At 40.5% G+C, this 9,335-nt stretch overlaps 1 long non-coding RNA gene across 1 annotated transcript; it reads left to right on the top strand.

Annotated features, from left to right (window-relative positions):
- The first annotated feature begins 5,188 nt into the window (after positions 1-5,188).
- Positions 5,189-8,104, top strand: LOC138117966 (uncharacterized). Its single transcript, XR_011154929.1, has 4 exons — positions 5,189-5,276; positions 5,636-5,754; positions 6,609-6,662; positions 7,843-8,104. It is a non-coding gene; the product is annotated as an uncharacterized lncRNA (long non-coding RNA).
- Positions 8,105-9,335: the final 1,231 nt, after the last annotated feature.

Here is a 9,335-nt window from a genome sequence, read left to right as displayed (position 1 = left end):
TGTCACCTTGCAGCTCCATTTGTGCATGGTGGACATTGTTAAACCTGTATATCTATGTTGGACTATTCCAACACCTGAGAAAACTGCAAAGCATGATTTCAGTGGTACATGCTGCTCAGCATCTAAATGTGGTGGGTGTGGTGATGTGGCACTTCACAGGAACAGAATTGTCTCATGACCAAACCCGTGAGCTACACCTCACCGTGGAGCACCAGTGTGAATCGTACAGCACTCTGGGATAAAACACTTCTGCAAACAGGACCACTGTTACTCAAAATCAGGTTTGCATGTTTTAATCATTTTTATTTCTTTCAGTGAGTAGAAAAAATACCAGATGAGGTGACAACATCCAGCAGATCGTGACTGCAGCCTGCTCTCTTCTCTCCACAAGTCTTGGGGAAAAAATAAACACAACAAAACAAAACAGAGAACTCAGGCAGAAGGGCTTTCTCATCAACCAAAAGTAATTTCTCCTATAATGTGCTTTCCATGTTATAGATTTGATACTCCTAACATCTTTGAAGCAGTAGGAAAGCAGGTGACAGATATAATATGCCTTAGGGACTTGGAAAGTTAATGAATTCAGAGAACTCCATGATTTTATGTGTTTGAGTGTTTTTAAGTCAATCCTCCTAGGAAATTTTCAGATTCAGGATTTTACATTTTATTTTGAACAGATCATGAAAAGTAGTCTTGAGACAGCACACTAAACTTGCATTGCAGTAATGGGCTTAAGGTGGGGCTGAGTAAGAAGATGAAAGATGTATATAACATCAGCTCACGTGGTCTAAGCCTCTAAAGGCTTATCAGATGCAGAAATAACCTTGCAAACCCAGGAGGAGTGTCTGCAGATGAACACATCAGTATTGTGTACCAGACAGTGCACTGGGTAATTTGAAAGTCACAACTGCTTTCTGAAATTCTGTGTTCAAAATTACACCTCATTAATATTTATATTGCAGTCTGACAAGACCTGCAAATATTTAGTGTTTGACTAGGAAATATTTTAATTAAGGAAATGTGCTTTGAAGTGCTGTTTTGAGTTCACCTGGCAAAGACTGGACAAAGCTTGATGTTTCTAATTATTCAGGCTGACTAAGCACACTGATTCACAGAGGATTGCAGAAGAGTGCTGTATGAATTTAGCTGACTACTGATGGATACCATGGTAGATGAATGTCACTTAAAAACTATATCTGAAATCCTTTTCATGTTTAGAATTTGCATTTAATCATTGTATCAATGTCCCAGTATTAACCATGCTAGAGTAAATTGTCTTTTGCATATCATCAGCTAATCAGGGAAGATCCATAACATCCTTTGCTTGCTTTGCAAGTGTCAAGTGTACCTAAAGAGCTGTTTCTAACAACAGCTTCAAATCCATCAGTGTTGTTATGATCAACAGGTCACTGACAGCCCTGAATGTCACAGCTATCAGATAAGGGCCAGTACCCACATTTCCTGTCAAGGGACTCCTCCTAATGCCTAAATAACTGGCACAGCCCTTTCTGAGGTAACAAATAAGAGTAGCTGTAGAAAACGGGCTTGTGGCAGGTGACTGAGAATGAGGAAGGCTTTGGCCTTTGCTGTTGCAGCAACCTGAAAGAAGAAAACCCATGTGAATGTGTTCTTGTGTGTCTAATAAAACACCACAGGACACAGATCTTCCCTTCGCCTCTACCCACTTCTCATGGAATTGTTGTGCAGGAAAGTTGTGGATGTCCCCTCCCTCGCAGTGTTAAAGGCCAGATTGGATGGGGCATTGAGCAGCCTGGACTAGTGGGAAGTGTTCCTGGCCATGGCAGGGGGGCTGAAACGAGACAATCCCTTCCAACCAAAATCATTCTGTGATTCTATGGCAATACCCAGGTCTGTAAGTCAGGTCTGGAAGGATACAGAAATCGCGTATTCCTACTTAATTTTCTAATCCTTGGTAAAGATCAGAGCATATTCTGTGGATCTTGTCTGTATCTTCTCAGATATATTGAATGTGTGTTAGAAAGCACATTTGAAAAAACAAATGTACTTATTTCTTCTAGTTAATTCCCTTGGTAATGATGTACCTAAAATTAAATTTATTGGGCTCTATTAGAAAACTTATCCCTTTCTTCATTTTTAGTTACAACAGAAAGCCCATAAAGAATGGTACTATCTGCAGTATTCCAGAGGCTAAACCAGAAGCTATTAGGGATCTTGCAAGATGCCTACTAACTGCAAATCAGTGTATTATTTTCGTATTATATCCTACAGCTCCTACTTGAAATGTGCTAGAACATCCACTCAGCTGAATAAATTGAGCATAGGATATAAATCTCACAGATTTCTGCATAGCATGAACTTTCCTGTCGAGAAATGAAGGTTAGATGCACACCATGAAATACAACACTTCCACAGGTAGGAGTAGCTCTTTCAATGAAGTCCAAGTCAGAGGTTAAGTGATGAAGTTTGCTACTGATTCTTCTTTAAGGTAAATGCAGATTAGGAGGGTATTTAAATTGGCAATAAGGAATATGCAGTTGTGAAATAATGGTGATGATGATGATAATGATGAAAATAGCAATAATAATAATGATGATAATAATATGTAATTTAACAGATATTATCATGTCCCTAGATGGATGTGTGAAATGACACATATTTACTTGGAGGACTTCCCAACCACTTTGCTTTTAAAAGTCAAATGAAAAATAATAGTATCCCAAATTGTAGTTGGAATAAGGATACAAGAATGTGCTAGGGTTAGGGGGCATGTTATTAACATGAGAGTGACTAACATCATCAGCCAGATGGTGGACATCAGATAGGAGCTGTGGCAGGAGCAGTGTGTTGGAAACACCGTGTGTTGGCAGTGATGCTGCTGTCATTTATGTTCTTGCAATGAAATAGTCTTTTAAAAACTAGGGTCCTCGGTCTGTGTTTAAAGATAAGGCAAAATCTTCCCAAAAAGTGGCTACTGAATGCTCATAGGCTCAAAAAGTTCAGCCAAATATTTACTGAGAAACACTTCCTGCAACACAAGAGCAGAAAGCTTGTGAAATACAGCTCAGACATATTTGGGACCCACAGCACACACTGGAGTGAGAGATACAAAATGCCTTGTTTTCCATGGGGTTGTGACTGGATACTTGGCCTTCAGCCCTCCAGACTGTGAAGGCAATGAACACTTACAGGCTGGGGAATAAAACCAGTCCTGTTGGTTCTGGCCAGTCGAGCAATGCTCATTCTGTTAAGTACACTGTAAGAGTACATTTTGAAACTTTTTTTTCCATTATTGAGTCCTGAAACACCATTTCATAGAGGTGTGGAATCCCACATAGAAGGTGTGAGCACATTGCCTGACCATTTTTTTTCCAGGAAACCCAGACCACAGCAAGACATGCAAGGACAAAGAAATTCTTATCAGCCTGCTCCATGTCATGGCCAAGGCAGCACAGCCTAACATCCTGTTACAGGGGGAAATAGAGAGGATGCCTCCCTTTTCCCAGAAAAGTGTGGGACAAGACACTTCATCCCTTTCAAAAAAAAGAAGCAGGGACTCTCCTTCTGACTGAGCAGCGAGGGTGCAGGTTTTATTTGGAAATCCTTTCTCAGCTGTGCAGCAAGTCACCCACAGCCCTGTGACTTGCTTGTGCTGCATGTGAGGTGTTACTGCTCATCCACAAGGCATTACCTTGCAAATCAAATCCTATTGCAAGCTCTGACACCATGCTGCATGTGTAGGAAAAAGCAGCTAAATTATTACCCAAGCTCTGTACATCCCACTGGGAAGCTACCTTTGGGAAAAGCTGTTCTAGTAGAGACCTATATCAAAGAAAGGAAACTATAAAGAAGACATACAGTTACTTCTTGTTCTGTAAATCACTGAAATAAAATTTAGGGATTGGCAAATGTGCCATATGTGCGTGTGCTAAGAAACTAAGAAACATTTGGTTTTCTGTGTTCTGCACCTTTATGTTTTCTGGGTCTGAAACCATTTGAGCACTGCTTGGTTGTGCTAAATCATTAGCATGTAGAGAAAACAGTGTTCTCTCTTGGAGACCTGACTCTTGCTTTTGATGTTTTGTGGCTTTTCCTTCATTTGGAATAAGTTATTTGGGCATAAATAAGTGCATTTTTGAGCCTGTAAAAATGTATTGACAAGAATAAACATTCTTACTGGAAAGTGAGTGTATTTAGCCAACATGTTAGCAATGGCTAGTATGTGAAAATGACACGTGACATATACATAAAGAGCTCACAAATAGAATGCATTAATGCCTTGAAATGTTGAGGCTTTATTTTAGAGGTCATGCCAATAAATTCACCTTTATTGTGGCTCAAGAGTGGTTATTAACGACTGTATTACACAAACTGCAATAGTAAATTTTACTAATGCCCACTCTCTTATTTATGTGACTTAAACTTTAATTCTCAGGTGCCTCAAAAATAATGTTTATATTCAGCATCCCTATTTAGAGCTTGCATATTTAATGCATAGAATTGTCCATGTACTGTCTCCTCTCTATTATTAACAAGACATAGAGTAAGAGTAGTCAGAGTGCCCACCTAGGAAAGGTGAGATCTGGGGCTCAGCCCCAGCAGAGATAAATATTTAGTGTGCAATAGTCACATTATATTCATGTCTTAATAATTTAATCTCTAAAGGAATGAGAGGCTGTAAACCTCACTTTCTATGTAAGTCTTCTAGCATCCAGGCTCCAAGATCTGCATAGCCCTTTTCTCTGACTCGGACTAGAGGTAGCCTTTTCTACAGCAGCAGATTAGCATTAGCAGGGTAAATTTTGGACTAGCTTGTCCTGAATGCCTGCTCACTTGGACAAGAGCTGTGTCAACAAACCAGACTGGGCCAGGGAGTTAGTTTTCCAAGGACCTTAACCATGCACATTTTGGATCTAGCAACCCTGTCTTTGGAAAGGCTGAAGAGTGTAGGTAATGACCTCAGGAGCTGTGCTATGCCAAGTTTTAGATAATTTTATTCATTAGTAAAGTTGCTGCCATGGCACCCTGGTCTTGCTTATGGATGAGAGTGAGGTTTGATCCTGCATGTTACCTTGCAGAGGTCCTGCTGCATCCTTCACATCTTTTGGTAATTTGGTATAATTTCCATCTCTTTCAGCTGTGTTTTGTGACCAGGGCTGCATAATGTGCTGACTTGTCTCAGGTTGTGAAGTCACGAGTCCCCATAGTAGGGCCATGAGCCCCGGGAGCTACATCCATCCCTGCAACTTTTCTTGTTTCAGCCAGTTTTCTCATTTATTTCATCAGCTGTGTCTCAGGTAAATCCCTCTTGTGGGATAGCAGATATACCCATGGGCTGGGATAATTGATACTGTGAACTTGGGACACCCAGTGCAGGGCTGAGGACTCTGTGTGGTGCTGAGATAGGCAGAGCCAGGCACTGCAGTGCTGGGCTCTGCCATGTGTAAGTGCTGTGGTGGGTCGAGTGTAAGAACTTGCTGTGAACACACTGTACTGACATAAAAAGTTTTGAAATACCTGTAGTCATGATGCAGCTGCTTCCTGGTTTTCTTCTGAGGAACTAGATGCACATGAAGCACCAGAGAGTCCAGTCTGCCTTTGGGATGTGATACTAACATACAATTTCTTTCTATTTCTCCTCTTATTGCATAATCAGCTGTGTATCATTCTCCATGATGTCATGATAGTGCAAATGCCGTTTTGTTAGACCATCCCCTTGGAAGGAACAACTCTGTAGACTTTAAAAAGAGCAGGTTTGGTCCATCAGCTAGTCAGGTAACGAAACACCGACCACAAGTAGAAGGGGAAACCCTTATCTTATTTAAAATTGAGCCAGAGAAATAGTCTCACAGATGCATGCCAAAGTCTTGACTGGTGCTTAAAGCTCTGAGTTCACTGGTGCAATGGTGGCTGGAGTCTCCAACATCTAATTTCCTTAACATTATGTTGTACTGCACAATCTGCTGTTGTTAAGATGATACTTCATTATGTGGGTTGCATTTTTTTTTTCAAACAATGCTGCAGTTGGAGATGCTCCTGGTATAATAAAAAACCACAGGGTCACAAAACCCACTCACACAAATAAACATAATCTAAACACCTATGAAGCACCCTCAGAGTTGGTACAAAATTATATGCTCATAGCTGAGTTTTGGATAACTAACCAGGTAAAGCTAAAAACCTGTCTGGCTGTGTGTGTCATCAAGAGGAAATGTTGGCTTAGTCTAATTAGCACTGCAGAAAAGAAACAAAAAGCAGAACCAGAAGCAGCATTTTTAAAGGGAGTCTTCTGGTGTGTTCTCAACACTGTGCAAACCCTGACTTAAAGTTCATGTAATAAAGTTTCCTATTTAGAGTGGAAAAGTAGGATTTATAGTTTATTTATAATTATGATTTATGATTCATAATGTCAAATACTAAAGAAATGAAAGTGTTTTTGAACTCTTAATCTTTGTAACCATTAGATCAGGAAGCTTTTCTGATACATGGTATTGACTGATGTTTTTTGCCTATTTGATTATTAACTCCTGAAATAAATTTGGAACTAACTTACTGCAAACTGGCTTTGAAAGTAGATCAAAGAAGGATTTCAGAATTACTTTACTGTATTTTCTGTTATGCTTGTGCAGTAATCCGAACAAAGAGGATTTCAGAAGATGAGGGTGATTTAAAGTGAATCATTGGTAAGATACTACACAGTGTTCACATCTAACAGAACTAAGTTGATCTTGCATTTCATCGGATGCTGAGGAAAATAAATGTTTTCATTATAGATTCTACAGGTAACAATAAAATAGAGACCACATTTCACAGTAAGAAAGTGAGACATCTAATTTGTGGGATTTTTTTCTGCTTCTGAAGAGTGAGACCTAAAAAAAGTAGCATAACTGCTAATAAAGCTGCAGTAGGTACTGTTAATGATATTACAAAATCTGAGAAGAGTAGGGGTTTCCCAGATAAAAGTACCTTTAGAATAATGCACTGGCTGACTTACACAGATCCTTTTTCTACTGCAGGGCTCTCCCCAACATCATAATTTCATTATGCACTGACACATTTAATGAATGTACCTATTGCACACAGAAACTACCACTTTGATTCTCAGCCTCATGGAGTTGGTCTGAAAACTTACTCTGAGTGACTTGAATAATCTTGGAAGAAAGTGGTGTGCTTAAAAGGAGACCAGCTGTCAATCTAAACTTTGAGGCATGGGCTGTTGCACGCCAGGAGTGCAGTGGAGGGTGATAAACCTGTGTTTGCATTTCAGATGACACTTCTATATAAAAGGAACACCTATGAATAGTTTATGGAGGGTTAATTAGTGTTACCAGCGTGTTACAGACATAAATAGATAGATACATGCACCCCAACAGAAGGCAGCAGGTAGGGATGAGATACTGTTTTAGACAGCCTGTTCACCTGATGGTCTTGCTCCAGCTGGATACAGCAATTTATTAAAATGTCTATTAATAATGTAGACAGACGTAAGCTAAATTTATATATTCCAGCTGACTGCAGCATTCCCTACAGAGGTTTGGCTATATGTTTGGATCACTGCAGTGTGAGCTGGGAATAAAGGTCAGGTCACCTGACAGCGGTGCCAGGGCTGCTGCTGTAAAAGCAAAGCACAGGTGTCCTGATGGAGAAATGGGCTGCAAGAGCCCAGCTCCATGAACACAAATGTCTTTCAGAGCTCTGATCTGTGACAAGGCTCTGTTGGAGCACTGACTTCTGGTCTCTGGGCTGGTGCAGTATTATGGATAATAAAAATTCATGGGCAATTCATGGAGCTGTGGCTGCAGGGACTTCAGTCAGTCCCTGCATCACCACAGCACAGACACATTCTTCCTCTCTCTAACCCAGGTGAGCTGTAGTGTGATACTAGGAGAGAGGGTGGATGCATTCACCACCAAACAGCCTCTGACTATCTGCTCCTTTGAGGGTAAGAGATACAGATGTGAGCTGCCCAAGGGTGAGGATGAGCCTGCATCCAGTTTTTCTAGTATATGCAAAGACACTTGAAAAAGGCAAGAAGAGCAAAGTCTTTCTCAGTTTTCATTTGCTTTGGGAGATATTTCAGTTCAAGGCTTAATGTCCTCATCTCTGTACCTCCACACTGGACAAGACTGGGCTTTCAGTGCATTTTCAGCCACATCTTAAAGATGAGCGAGACACAGACCTCCCTTACCACTGGGCTGCTCTGGCTCTCCATCCTATAGTGCCCACAGCATCCGTTCAACAGTAGTGGTGCTTGGCATGAAATCACCTCCGTAAATTAAATGCAGTTTTCTTGGTTTCTAGTTGTATTTATTTCCTACATGTCACAGGGTAGGACTGTTAGCTACAGGGAAAGGGGTGTGGGTGTGTGGGTGTATGTGGGTATGGGGTAGAGAGGGAAGGGAAATACAGACAGAGGAAAACAGGCTATGGTAGCCTGGATCGCTGTCACTCTTCCAGAACACAGCAGCTCCAAGTTCTCTGGATTTTTCAACTGAACTGGAAGAAACCGAAAAAATATACTTTTAAATGAATAAGGCAATTTTTCACAGCAGGTTTTTTTTGTTCTGGATATTGCTAAAAGTGGTCCTGTGATGTCTACCTACATAATTAACCTCTTGCCCATTTCAGTTTTCCTTTCGTAAGACTGCATCTGCTGCTGATACACATGGCTAGGACTAATCCCATTTAAAATGTTATGTTAATTAGAGTTTGCCATTGACCTTTCACTTTCACATAGACTGTGGCTTGAAGGAATCTTTTTCACTTACTACATTATAATTCTTCTGCTTTGTGATGGCTGTGTTGGTCCTTTCAACACACCAGCTGAAAAGTTGTCTCTCCTTTCTATGGGATATATTTTGGTTCCCTGCTCTAAGGGGACCTCCAGTCAATCTTTCATTATTTTCTGAGGATTACAGAGAGGATAAAGACAAGATTTTCCTGAGTCTGTGTTTTCTGTGCTACCCTGTTAGAGGGAAATGCAAAGAGTACAAATCCAAATCCCAAACATACCTGGCATCACCTGACTCCCTGGCTCCTTCTGTGACTCTTCCCCTCATTCCCCTATAACTGGGGCACCTCTGTGGCTTAGTGAATGGATTTGTTCTTGGAAAAACCTTAAAGCTCTATCTACAGTACGTTTGGATTTACAACAGAAATTTACAGTAGGAATTGTAGTAAAAAGCCCAGTGATAGTGGAAAAATTCACAGGCTGGGGGAAACAAAGAGGAATTTTTAATTGTTGCCATTTCTTTGCTTCAAAAATAAAAAGGAGGTGCCAATATTTCAAAATGAGAATCAACAGAAAAGTTAGCACTCAAACACAATAGTAATAAAACCCCCACGGTGTTGAAGCA

The sequence above is a fragment of the Aphelocoma coerulescens genome, chromosome 1 (genome assembly GCF_041296385.1).
Source record: "Aphelocoma coerulescens isolate FSJ_1873_10779 chromosome 1, UR_Acoe_1.0, whole genome shotgun sequence".
Classification (NCBI taxonomy): Eukaryota; Metazoa; Chordata; class Aves; order Passeriformes; family Corvidae; genus Aphelocoma; species Aphelocoma coerulescens.
Note: the sequence above shows the minus strand (reverse complement) of the source record. Positions and strands in the feature narration are given on the sequence as shown.